Source organism: Loxodonta africana, chromosome 3, assembly GCF_030014295.1.
Source record: "Loxodonta africana isolate mLoxAfr1 chromosome 3, mLoxAfr1.hap2, whole genome shotgun sequence".
In the NCBI taxonomy this organism is placed as follows: domain Eukaryota; kingdom Metazoa; phylum Chordata; class Mammalia; order Proboscidea; family Elephantidae; genus Loxodonta; species Loxodonta africana.
This window is the reverse complement of record NC_087344.1, coordinates 194,604,849-194,619,248: the sequence shown is the minus strand read 5'-3', so window position 1 is coordinate 194,619,248 and position 14,400 is coordinate 194,604,849.

The following is a 14,400-nucleotide window of genomic DNA, read 5'->3' as shown; positions in this document are numbered from 1 at the left end:
TTATAGTACATACACACAAGGAATACTATGCAGCAGTAAAGAACAATGATGAATCTGAGAAACATCTCACAACATGGATGAATCTGGAAGGCATTATGCTGAGTGAAATTAGTCACAAAAGGACAAGTATTATATAAGACCATTATTATAAGAACTCAAGAAAAGTTTTAAACAGAAAAAACCATTCTTTGATGGTTATGGGGGGGAGGGAAGGGAAGGGAGGGGAATTCATTAACTAGACAGTAGACAAGGATCAACTTTAGTGAAGGGAAGGACAGTACACAACACAGGGGAACTAGGCCAAAGCAAAAGCTAAGAAGTTTCCTGGACACATCAAAACACTTTGAGGGACAGAGTAGCTGAGGCTGGGGCCTGGGGACCATAGTTTTGGGGAACATCTAGGTCAATTGGCATAACAAAATTTATTAAGAAAATGTTCTGAATCCTGGTGACATAGTGTTTAAGTGCTATGGCTGCTAACCAAAGTGTCGGCAGTTCAAACCCACCAGGCGTTCCTTGGAAACTCTACAGGGCAGTTCTACTCTGTCCTATAGGGTCTCTATGAGTCAGAATCTACTCTACGGCAGTGGGTTTTGGGTTCTGAATCCCACTTCGAAGTGGCATCTGGGATCTTAAAAGCTTGCTAGTGGCCATCTAAGATGCATCAATTGGTCCCATTCCACTTGGAGCAAAGGAGAATGAAGACAACCAAAGACACAAGGAAAATATTAGCCCAAGAGACTAAAGGACCACATAAACCAGAAACTCTACCAGCCTGAGGCCAGAAGAACTAGGTGGTACCACGCAACCACCAATGATCACTCCGACAGGGAACACAACAGAGAGTCCCTGACGGAGCGAGAGAAGAGTGTTGAGTAGAACTCAAATTCACATAAAAAGACCAGACTTAATGGTCTGACAGATACTAGAGAAACCACTGAAACTATGACCCCTGGATGCTCTGTTAACCCAGAACTGAAACCATTCCCCCAGCCCACTCTTTAGACAAAGATTAGACAGGACTATAAAACAAAAAAATAATGTATGTGAGGAGTGTGCTTCTTAGTTCAATCAGATACGCAAGACCAAATGGGCAGCTCCTTTCCGGAGGCAGGATGAGAAGACAGAAGGGACAGGAACTGGTTGAATGGATATGGGGAATCCGGGGTGGAAAGGGGGAGTGTGCTGTCACATTCTGGGAATTGCAACTAATATCATATAGCAATATGTGTATAAATTTTTGTATGAGAAATTAACATAAGCTGTAAATTTTACCTAAAGCACAATAAAAAAATTTTAAGATTGGCTATAATTTGTGCAAAATCATTTTTAATACTTAAGGAAGTTTTGGAAAAGAAATTCTCCAAAATATTTTAAGTTAAATAAAAAATGATTTTAATTATTTTTTCGGTTTTTACCAATGTTATGTTTTTAGATACATGTATTTTGAATAGGGTTGTGACCTTGGAAGTTTTTGTTTTTTTTTTCCCAGCTCTATATATCAGACTGGATTAGCTGAGGAAGATATTGGTCAGAGTTTACAAATTAAAGGTTGATATATTATTTAACTGTGGAAAAAAAATGTCTTTAGGAAAAATAATATCTGGACAGGGTAAATTGTTAAAATTCTTACGTTAAAAATTGAAAGGGAGTCATAAATTTGACTTATTTAGCAAATTTTAAAAGATCAAATATTCTCTATAAGCAGTTGTGAGGCAAAACTATTAAGGTTTTTATAGCATATGTTTTAGTTATCTAGGGCTGCTATAACAGAAATACCACAAGTGGGTGGTCTTAACAAACAAATTTATTTTTTCACCGTTCAGGAGGCTAGAAGTTCGAATTCAGGGTGCGAGCTCTAGGGGACAGCTTTTTTTCTCTGTGGGCTCTGGAGGAATGTCCTTGTCTCTTTGAGCTTCTGCTTCTGGGCAGTCTAATGTGGCTTGACCTTTCTCTTTCTCCCAGCTCTGCTTACTTGCTTCCTTGTTTAATTTCTTTTATACCTCAGAAGAGATTGACTCAAAATATACCCTACACTAATCGTGCCTCATTAACATAACAAAGACAACCCATTCCCAAATGGGATTATAACCTCAGGCATGGAGGTAAGGTATTTTTTGGGGATATAATTCAATCCATAACAGCATTTAGCAATACTGAAATTAAAATGATGTTTGAGAAATGATTGGAGAAAGTTGATTTTGGAAACTTTGAGGCACTCGAAACTCTTTATTCATGTGGATGTGATGAAAATTAGCATCTTCGGGTAAAATAAAGAACAACGTCATTACCATCTTTCTTTGCTGAAAATATATTCTTTTGGCAAGTGTTTCCCACAAACAGCAAAAGAAACTGACCAGTGGATCGGAGGAAGAATTTTAACCAAATAAGTGACGCAAGGTACTTGATTTCTCCCCAAGAAAATACACTGACCAGAATTTCCACCAAGTACAACTTGAAAGTGTTGGTACCTCATTGGCAGTATTCTGGGGATCTCCAGTAGTGACTACGCTGACATAACTAACAAAGCATTAAAACAAACAAACAAGCAGCCTTGTTCTCCACAAAACACCACCATCAAAACTTTTTCCATTTGTATCTACATGAGTAGGCTTAAACTCTTGAAATATTATGATACCAAGACAGACAAGAGCAATTGCCTGGTTGCTGAATCTGATTAATCAAGTGTCAGTTTAGTTCAACTGAGTGCAGATCTTGAAAGTGAAATGCTTAGTACATCAGCCTTGTACCTGCAGGGCAGAAAGACAGGTCAGACATGGTTGGGTTATTTAACGTATTTAAAAATAATTTTAAACATAAATTGAGCCTGAGTGTGTATACTGAGTATCAGTACGTCAGAAATTATAATGCAAAACACAAACTCATTTTAGGATAAAAAATAAAACTGGTAAGACATTTCACGTTTGTGGTAGGTTTGCTTGATGCAATTCATGGATTCTTGAGAGGTATATGTTCGCTCTTATCTAATTTTAGTTTTTTTTATGGACAAGCAAATAGCTCTAGGTTCAGTGTTCTGAAGTCAAAGCTGAGTAAACAAGACAACAAAGTCAACAGTCAAGGAGCAAAGTACGTAGTAAAAAGTGAAGTTTTTGGTCAAGAGACAAGAAATATTTGTAACCAGTGAAGCTGAGATAGGGAAGCAGTACACAGAGGTTGTCTTAGTCATCTAGTGCTGCTATAACAGAAATACCATAAGTGGGTTGGCTTTAACAAACAGAAATTTATTTTCTCACAGTTTAGGAGGCTAGAAGTCTGAATTCAGGGTGCTGGCTTTAGGGGAAGGCTTTCTCTGGGCTCTGGAGGAAGGTCCTTGTCTCTTTGAGCTTCTGCTCCTGGGTGATCTTCATGTGACTTGGCATGTGTCTTCCCCCATCTCTGCTTTCTAGCTTGCATTTAATCTCTTTTATATCTCAAAAAAGTTTGACTCAAAATGAACCCTACACTTATCCTCCCTCAGTAACAAAGCAAAGGCAACCCATTCCCAAATGGGATTATATCGACAGGCATAGATGTTAGGATTTACAACATGTATTTTTAGGGAACACAATTCATTCCATAGCAGAGGTTGACAGAAAAGTTGCCATAGAGTCAATTCTGACTTATGGTGACCTCATGTGTGGCAGAGTAGAACTGTGCTCCAAAGGGTTTTCATGACTGTGACCTTTTGGAAGCAGATTGTCAGGGCTTTCTTGCAAAACTTTTGGTTAGTAGCTAAGCACTTAGCCTTTTGTACCATCCAGTGACCCCCCACCCCTCCCCATAGAGGTTGACAGGGTAAGGAAAATGACCCAGCACCTTCCCTTAGTGTATGCTCATCTCTTGTTCTGTTGGTGGGTTATTACATCCTGAGGTTGGGCCCATAGATAAGGCCACACACAAAGGTAGGACACTGATTCTCCCACAGAGGGTCTAGATATTCCTAATGCTGACCATTCTGGGAAGAAGATAATTTCAAATCAAAGGAAATAGGCTTAGAAGATGGAGTTTAGTAGAAAGAAGAAGAAATTTTTCCTATCTTAGGCCCTTGCACACTTAGGTCTAGATTTGAGGAGAAATGTTTCAAGGTGTATCCCTTACTTTTGTTATGGGGCATCCCTTGAGTTGGGAGAGAAGTAGGCTGAAGCAATCTGGGAAGGATAAACCAGAACCAGTGGGCTCCAAGAACAGTCATAGCCAGGAATCTGAGAAAACTCAGATGCTGCAGAGAAATAGAGACTGAGTACTTCAAGAATTTTTTTGAGCAGGTGCATATAACCACAGACTGAGGTTTGATGATCAAGTCTTCAAAACAAAGAAGTAGATCAAATTGTATGGGATTTTGGAGTATCAAGGCTCAGGAAAGCATTTAGACTTGACCAGAACAGAAACTAGTCCATTTATTTTACAAAGTTTAAGGATTCTCACCAGTTTCTCAGTGAGTTGGACCAGAAGAGGCGAATCAATACACATGATCTAACCTGAAAGGCCAAATGATTATGACCGTGTATGTACAATAAACATATTGTTCTCGTTATAGAATGTGAGTTCAATTATCCTCAATGGACCCATTTGTCATTTTTCTAAAGATTGTTGGTAAAGATCTTCCAGGTATTCTTGTATTTAGGACTCTCAACGGAATGGATCCAGATTTTTAGATTAAAATGATGGTGTGCAGAGAGAATAAAAGCAGGTAATAAGCACCATTTATAGAGCTTTGTCATTGTGAGGCTTATTTCTATCTGGGTATGCCACTGTTAGTTTGAATGGTGGCTTATTATTTCATCTATCGCATGTGTGTGGCATAAATCACTAAGCCATCCATTTATGTAGTGAATATAAATCTTATTCAATAAACTCAGGTGAAAGAAATGTCACATCTCTATTTGCTTTAAATCAAATTAAATAGGTGTCTGGACTCTTGTCCCATAGAGTTGTCAGAAAATTCTAACTTAGCCATTATCGGGGTTCTTTTTCTGATGTCCCAAGGTCATGTAAAAGTCTCAGGAGACTTACATCAACACTCTAATGTCAGGGAGGCTGATTGGGTGCTGCAGAAATCCTTAGTTATCTAGTGCTGCTATAACAGAAATTCGACAAGTAGATTGGATTTATCAAAAAGAAATTTATTTTCTCACAGTTTTAGGAGCCTAGAGGTCTGAATTCAGGGTGCTGGCTCTAGGGTAAGACTTTCTCTCTCTGTCAACTCTGGGGTAAGGCCTTGCTCCTTGATCAAGTTTCCATATGGTATGGCATCTATCTTCTGCCATTTCTGCTTCTTTGCTGTTTGCTTAATCTGGTCTTTTATATCTCAAAGACACACCCTTACACTAATATTGCTTCATTAACATAACAAAGAAAACCCATTCCCAAATGGAATGATAACCAGATATAAGGGTTAGGATTTACAACACCTATTTCTGGGGGACACAATTCAATCTATAACATTCCACCATTTGGTCCCCTAGAATTCATGTCCTTCCCATATGCAAGACACATTCACTCCAACACATCATCCCAAAAGTTTTAAACCAACTTCAAGTCCAAAAATCTCATCTTCTGAATCAGGTAAATCAAATATGGGTGAGACTTCAGACATATTCAGTCTGGCACAAAATTCCTCTTTATCTGTGAACCTGCAGAATCTAGAATGCATGTTATCTGCTTCCAAAGTACAGTGTTAACTTTTCCAGTACAAATGGGAGAAACTGGAGGGAAAGAAGGGGTAGCAGGCACCAAGCAAGTCCAAAACCCAGCAGAACAAATGACATAAACTCTCAAGGCTTGTAAACAATCTTTTGTTCTCCTGGACAATCTAGACAATGGTCCTGCCCTCCAGACTCTAGGTGTTGGTCATGCTCTCCTGATTCTGTGTGGAGGCCCTTGACCCTGGGTACAGGCCCCACCTCCCAGACCTGCTGGTATGGAAACCTTGTTCCCTCAGCATTCGGTGACTCCACCCCTTCAGCCCTGATAGGCTTCATTCTCCTGCCCCTTAGGCATGGCAATCCCACACCCTCAGCTTTGGGTTGTGGTGGCTCCATCCTCTTGGCCCATCTGAATGGCAGCCCCACACTCTAGAACCAAGTTGTTGGGGATCTGACTCTTTGAGACCTAGGAGTCTGTGGCTTCACCCTTTGAAACCAAGTCAGCCTTGCTTGCTGCACCAGAGATAGTCCTTCTCTTTTCTTGGAGCGCAACAGATGTAGTTCCTTTGGCCTGTTTCCTGCCTATAAAACTCCAAGAAGCAGACAGCTTTCCTTCCTTTTGTCCTGTCTCTGTGTCCTTCATTCTAAGCTGATGGGTTTTGTGCTGTGGTAGTTGGTTAGACCCGTCAGTCACAGGCTTATTCTCTTTAATAAAAGATTATGTAGCCAAGACCTTGGTGAAAATTCTTAATCTGTACAAAGAATTTTCCAAATTTTTAAGTTCTGTTTTCATTTTGCTCAGTTAATTTTTAATCCCTAACTTCTCACGTTTTACTGTAAGCAGCAAGGAGAAACCAGGCAGCCCTTTTAAGATCTAGCTTAGAAATCTCATCAGCCAAATATCCCAATTCTACCTTCCACCAAACATGTGAACATAATCCAGACAAGTTCTTTGCCACTGCATAAAAAGCATCACCCTTCCTCCATTGTCTAATTACACGTTCTTCATTTTCTTTTAAAGCCTCAACAGAAGCACATTCAATGTCTACATTTCTAGCAACATCTTGTTGATGGTGCCATATGTATTCTCTAAGACAATAAAGACTTTCTCTATGTCTTTCCTCGCTTCATTCTGAGCCCTCACCAGAATTGCCTTTGACATCTATGATTCTACTAACAGTCTTTTCAAGGCAATCTAGGATTTTACTATTAACCCACTGCCGTTGAGTCAATTCCAACTCATAGCGACCCTATATAAAAAAAAAAAGAACCTTGAAACTCTTAAAACTCTTCTAGCCTTTACTCATTACGCAAATCTAAAATCACTTCCACATTTTAGGTATTTGTTAGAGCAGCACCCTACTCTCTGGATCAAAGTTTTGACTTAGTTATCTAGTGTTGCTATAACAGAAATACCACAAGTGGATGGGTTAAAAAAAAAACAAATATACTTTCTCACAGTTTAGGAAGCTAGAAGTTTGAATTCAGGGTGCTGGCTCCAGGGGAAGGCTTTCTTTCCCTCTTGGCTCTAGGGGAAAGGAAGGACCTTGTTCCTTGGTTTCTTGACAATCTTCATGTGGTGTGACATCTATCTTTCCCCATCTCTGCTTTTTTGCAGCTTGCTTAATCTACTCTTTTATATCTCAAAGGAGATAGGCTTAAGACACACTCTACACTAATGTTGCCTCATTAACATAACAAAAAACCTATCCCCAAATATGATTATAACCACAGATTTTGTAGCTGTTAGGCACCTTTAAGTTGGTTACTACTCAAAGCAACCGTATGTACAACAGAACAAAATGCTGCCTGGCTCTGCCCAGTTCTTACAATTGTTATGTTTGAGCCCATTATTGCAGTACTCTCAATTCATCTCGTTGAGGGTTTATTTTTCCCTGACCCTCTACTTTATCAAGCATAATGACATTCTCCAGGGACTGGTCCCTCTTGATAACATGACCAAAGTATGTGAGACGATTTATTTTTCCCTGACCCTCTACTTTATCAAGCATAATGACATTCTCCAGGGACTGGTCCCTCTTGATAACATGACCAAAGTATGTGAGATGAAGACTCACCATCCTCATTTCTAATGAGCATTCTGGCTGTACCTCTCCCAAGACAGATTTGTTCATTCTTCTGGCAGTCCCTGGTACGTACGATATTCTTCACCAACACCGTAATTCAAAGGCATCAATTCTTCTTTGGTTTTCTTTATTGTCCAACTTTCACATACATATGAGGTCATTGAAAATACCATGACTTGGGTCAGGAACACCTTAGTCCTCAAGGTGACATCTTTGCTTTTTAACACTTTAAAGAGGTCTTTGGCAGCAGGTTTGCCCAATGCAATACATGTTTGATCCCTTGACTGCTGCTTCCATGGGCATTGATTTTGGATCCATGTAAAATGAAACCCTTGGCAACTTCAATGTTTTCTCCATTTATCATGATGTTGTTTATTAGTCCAGTTGTGAGGATTTTTATTTTCTTTATGTTGAGGTGTATGCATACTGAAGGCTGTAGTTTTTGATCTTCATCAGTAAGTGCTTCAAGTCCTCCTCACTTTCAGCAAGCAAGGTTTATCATCAACATATTGTAGGCTGTTAACGAATCTTCCTCCAATCATAATGTCCAGTTCTTCTTCAGATAGCCCATCTTCTCAGATTATTTGCTCAGCACGCAGGTTGAATAAGTCTGGTGAAATGATACAACCCTAATGTACATCCTTCCTGATTTTAAACCATGCAGTATCCCCTTGGAAACCCTGGTGGCATAGTGGTTAAGTGCTACAGCTGCTAACCAAAGGGTTGGCAGTTTGAATCTGCCAGGTGCTCCTTGGAAACTCTATGGGGCAGTTCTACTCTGTCCTATAGAGTTGTTATGAGTTGGAATCGACTCGACGGCACTGGGTTTGGATTTTTTTAGTATCCCCTTGTTCTATTCGAACGACTGCCTCTTGGCTTATGTGCAGGTTCTTCAAAAGCCCGATTAAGTGTTCTGGAATTCCCATTCTTAGCAATGCTGTTCATAATTTGTTGTGATCCACACGGTCAAATGTCTTTACATAGTCAATAAAACACAGGTAAACATCTTTCTGGTATTCTCTGCTTTCAGCCAAGATCCATAGGACATCAGCAATAATATCCTTCATTCCGTATCCACTTCTGAATCCAGCTTGAATTTCTGGCAGTTCCCTGTCAATGTACTGCTGTGACCATTTTTGAATTATCTTTAGCAAAATTTTTGATTGTGATATTAATGACATTGTTCAATGATTTCTGCATTCATTTGATCATGTTTCTTTGGAATGGCCACATATATGAATACTTCCAGTTGGTTGGCCAGGTAACTGTCTTCCAAATTTCTTAGATGAGTGAGCACTTCCCAGGTTGCAGCCATTTGTTGAAACATCTCAACTGGTATTTCACGAACTTTTGGAGACTTGTTTTTCACCAATGCCTTCAGTGCACCTTGGACTTCTTTCTTCAGTACCATCAGTTCTTGATCATATGCTACCTCCTGAGATGGCTGAACATCAACCAATTCTTTTTGGCAAAGTGGCTGTGTTTATTCCTCCCATCTTCTTTTGATACTTCTTTCATCATTCAATGTTGCAACTTGAGGCTTGAATTTTTTCTTCAGTTCTTTTAGCTTGAGAAATGCTGAGAATATTCTTCTCCTTTGGTTTTCTAACTCCAGGTCTTTGCACATTTCATTATAATACTTTACTTTGTCTTCTCAAGCCACCCTTTGAAGTCTTCTGTTCAGCTCTTTCACTTCATCATTTTTTCTTTTTGCTTTAACTACTCTGTGTTCAGAGCAAGTTTTAGAGTATCTTTGGACATCCAGTTTGGTCTTTTTTTTTTTTTCTCTGTTTGTAATGACCTTTTGCTTTCTTCATGTATGATGTCTTTGATGTCATCCCACAACTGGTCTGGTGTTAGATCAATAGTGTTCAATGCATCAAATCTATTCTTGAGATGGTCTCCAAATTCAGGTTGAATATACTCAAGGTTGTATTTTGGTTCTCGTGGACTCATTTTAATTTTCTCTAGCTTCAGCTCAAACTGGTGTATGAAGAATTGATGGCCTGGTCTGCAGTTGGCCCCCGGCCTTGTTCTAATTGATGGTATTTGAGCTTTTCTATCATCTTTTTCCACAGAGGTAGTTGATTTGATTCCTGTCTACTCCACCTGGTGAGGTCCACACGGTTGCTGCTGATGTTGTTGAAGAAAAGCATTTGAACCACAGGTATAGGTGTTAGGATTTACAACACATGTTTTTGGGGGACATGATTCAATTCATAACAGATGCCCATTGCAAAGCCCTCCTGGACCCTTGAATCTACAACTATGATGTTTCTGCCAAATAGGACACAGGAATATTGGTTCATGTTGGAAGTCCTAGTGATCTTGAGGTTCACCTTGCAGTCATCCTGTCACACGGCCTGGTCCTTCAACAGAAGGCTGACTGAAAGTGAAACCAGAGTCCTTGATACTCACTAGAACTGCCAGCCTTTTCTTCACTCCTAACCTTGTTATTTCCCTTAGATGCCTCCATGGCTCTACTTCCCAAAACTCCCAGCATAATTTCTATAAGAGTTCACGGTTTTGAGGTAAAAAGGTTAAGTAGGGCATTATGTCTAACAACTTTAGTTGTTTGCTGATGTAACTTTTCCCCAGACAAAGAAGCTCAATCTTACTTGCTTGGAATAAAAAATTGGAATAGGGAGGGGTTAATAATAGTTAATATTAACTAATAAAGATTAATTGACTGCAATAACAGATTATTATCTCAGCGAATAGGCTGGTGTATTTACTCAACAAGTAGTGATCTATCCCTCAGTGTGTGGCAGACTTTGGGTTATGCACTGTGAACATAATGGTGGACAAAACCAGGCATGAACACTGTCCTCAAGGATTTTATTGTGGTGGAAAATATGCATGATTCAACAGCAGATGATAAACAGTTGATAATATGGGAGGGTCACCTAATCTAGAGTTGCAAGTTCAGAACATCATAGAGGATGTTGCATGTAAACTGAGAGTGGAAAAATAGCAGGAGATAGCTGGTCAAACGAGGATGTGAGTCAGAATAAACAACATGTGCAAACATCTGGGGTGGGAGATAAAACAGTATGTTTTAGGAATTGAAAGGTCAACGGACACTGAAATTCAAGGTGGATCATGCAGAGAAATGAAACTAGAGGATTAACTTGGCCCAGATCATCAAGGAGCTTGTAATTCAAGTTAAGGTCCTTAGAATAAAGGGAGTTGGCTCACCTAACACGCATGCCAATCTCATTTTCTCTTGCCTTACTTTTCTATAGTGACTGGAAAGTTAAAATACTCAACTGCCTAGCCTTCCTTGGTGTTCATAGAGACTATGCAACTCAGGGAGCCCTGGTAGTGCAGTGGTTAAGAGCTTGGCTGCTAACCAAAATTTGGCTGTTTGGATCCACCTGCTGCTCCTTGGAAACCTCAGGGGCAGTTCTACTCTCTCCTACACGGTCGCTATGAGCTGGAATTGAATCAATGGCAATGGATTTTTTGGGCATGTGACTCAGTTCTGGCCAATTGATACAGAGAAGTCAACAGTTGCAGCTGCTTTATTTCCTTACTCTTCCTGCCTGAAATGGCCGTGATGGCTAGAGGACGTCACTAGCGATGGCAGAACAGAAAGACAGAACAATCCTGCTTCCCTGATAATATGGTAGAGCAGCCACCTTATTAACACTGAACTCCCTCCCCCAACACTGCTTATAGAATGAGGTGAATAAACCCACATTGGGTAAAGCCGCTGTGACCAGGTTTCTGTTTCATGCAGGTGAGTGCAAATCCTGAACCAGGGAGCCACTGAAATGTTTTAATTGTGAGAGATGATGTTTTTATTTTATTTAGTAGAACTTTCTGTGGATGGAAATGTTCTTTATCTGCACTGTCCAATATAAATGGAAATGTTCTTTATCTGCACTGTCCAGTATAGCAGCGTATTAGTTTCCTAGTGCTGCCATAACAAAAGTACCACAAATTGGGTAGCTTATAAGAACACAAATTTATTGTCTTCCAATTTTAGAGGCTAGAAGTCCAAATCAAGGATCTTGTGTTGATTCCTTCCGAGGGTTCTGAGAAAGAAACCATTACTTCCCTCTTTCCTAGCTTGTGGTAGCTCCAGGAGCTCCTTGACTTTCATCTGCAGCATCACGTGGCATCTTCCCTCAGTGTCTCTGTCTCTGTGTATCTTCTTTTAATTACGACATCATCAAATAGGATCAGGACTCACCGTACTCCAGTGTGACCTCATGTTAAGCCAAGTGATAACATCTACAAAGATCCTATTTCCAAACAGGGTCACATTTACAGGTATAGGGGTTAAGATTTCAAAAGATATCTTCTTGGGGGACACAATTCAATCCACAACAGGTAGCCACTGGCCATATGTGGCTACTAAGCACTTGAATTGTGGCTAGTATGACTGAGGAATTGCATTTTTAATTTTAATTAATTTAAATTTAAATAGCCACACAAGGCTAATGGCAACTGTGTTGGACAGCACAGACCTAGATTATTTCCTTGAAGTAAAAGAAAATAAATATGGATGTAGGAGAAGTTATTCTTAATCATTAACAATCATAATCAGGAGAACAAAGAAAGTGGAGGTCTCCACTGGAATAATAAGAAACAAAATCAAATTGTCTTCCATCAAGCTGCAGGTCTAATTCTCTCATTTCCAGCAAAGGCCAAAAAAATTGCTATCAAATTGTTTATTCTGGGGTAAATCTTTAGAAGTGTACTCTTCATGTTTTGCACATTATTTTTTATTTCTTTCTTTTGTGTTCACATTTTTCTTAGGACTCATATTCTTCTGTATTGTTTTTTACTTTGAATAGGGATGGGCTTATACATATGCACTATTTAGTTAAAAAAAAAAAGTGTGCCCAGAACATCTTGATTCTGTTCCTGTGCATAAGTAGTAAGGCCACTGTCATATTCTTTCCTCTGGGACTAGGACGGCAAATGTACTAAAGGCACTCAATAGATGCTAATGTTGGTTGTGGCATTTCATGTGTTGCCAGTTCAAAATGGTGCCCACAAAGGGCTTTATTTTAAGGATCTGAGATGGTATGGAGGTCTCACGTCTGAAGAAAGAGGGAAAGCACAGGACTGGGAGAGTGCTTGGGATTAGGATGTGAATCTAGGGTGTTTATCAGCAAAAAGCCTGAGGTTTCTCTGTCAGAAAGTTAAGAATAGCTTTCACTGAGAGGTAAGGAGTGTGCTGTAGCTAAGATAAGATGGCCATCTTGAGAGGATGAGGGAGGTTGATCTCTACAGAAGGTCCTGAGACTGAGGACAGGGACCCAGGATAAAAACAACAGGGAGAGCAAAGAGTTGGGGGGGGGGTGGGGCGAGGGAAGGCTAGGAGGAGATATATAAACACTGGGAGCAGCCGACCTGCTAAGATTGTGCAGTAGGAAGTACAGAATTATACCCACTGGGTCAGTAAGGCAAGGTCACCTTCAGCCAGTAGCACCCCCTAAGAGCTGAACTATGGTCAAACTGTAGGAAGCAACAGAAGAGTTGGAGAAGGAAGTACCAGTACCAGTTCCTGTTGAGTCAACTCTGACCCATGGTGACCCCATGTGTGTCAGAATAGAACTGTGCTGCACAGGGTTTTCAACAGCCGATTTTTCAGAAGTAGATCGCTAGGCCTTTCTTCCAAGGTGCCTCTGGATGGACTTGAACTGTCAACTTTTTGGTTAGCAGCTGAGTGTGTTAACTGTTTGCATCATGTAGGGACTCCAGAGAATGAAGAGAGGGTGATAATAAGGAGCAAGGAAGACAAAATGATGGGGGAAAATATTAATGCAGAGGATGCTTAGTGTCATTTTTATTCCACCTGCCATGAAAACCATGGGGCACTCAAAGGAGGGAAGAAGAAAGGGAACAGTTCCTAGATGTATCAGTACAAGACATGAGGGTATACTGACAATGGCATGCTTTCTCTGACATTTGTAGTGCAGAGGAGATAAGCAACTGCCTACAAGAGATTACTGTGGTGGGAGTCCCCACTGTCGGTGTGTTCTGAGACATATTTCTACAGTTCTGCAAACCAATACAAAAAAAAAAAAAGATTTTGTAAGTTGCAGATATGTAAAAGGTTATGATGTATCTATGAGGAAATATTAAGAATAAGAACAATGCAAAACGGAGTACTTTTGTGGATTTTTTGAGAAAATCCTTCCTGTTTTCATTCACTCACTGACCTTGTGCATGTTTACTGAGAGCCTCTAACTGTGCCAAACTGTATGGATAAAGACATGAACAAGTGACAGTCCCTGACCTTAAGTAGCTCTCAGTCTAGTAGCAGAATATAGTGATGCTCAATAGTACAGTGTTGTAATATACATTTGCCAATAAAGAAGAATGGAAGCACAGGCAGAGTGATCTCTTTTTCTACACAATAGGGAGAGAAAACAGCAAGAGAAGAATGGTGGATGAAGTCTTCATAGGTATAGTAAGAGTCTGAGTAGAAACTGAAAATCAAATAGAATTTTGCCTAGTGCAGAACTTTGATAAAAAAAAAAATTCTAGGTACAGGAAATATCTGAGGGATGTTGAGATCTGATAATATATGGGCTGGCTGACTAATAGCAGGCATTTAATGACAGGTTTGCAGAGAGCTTGTGGTATATCTTACTTGGTACAATTGATGTTGAGGAGAGGATCCTTTGGGTGTCTGGGACAACTATGCC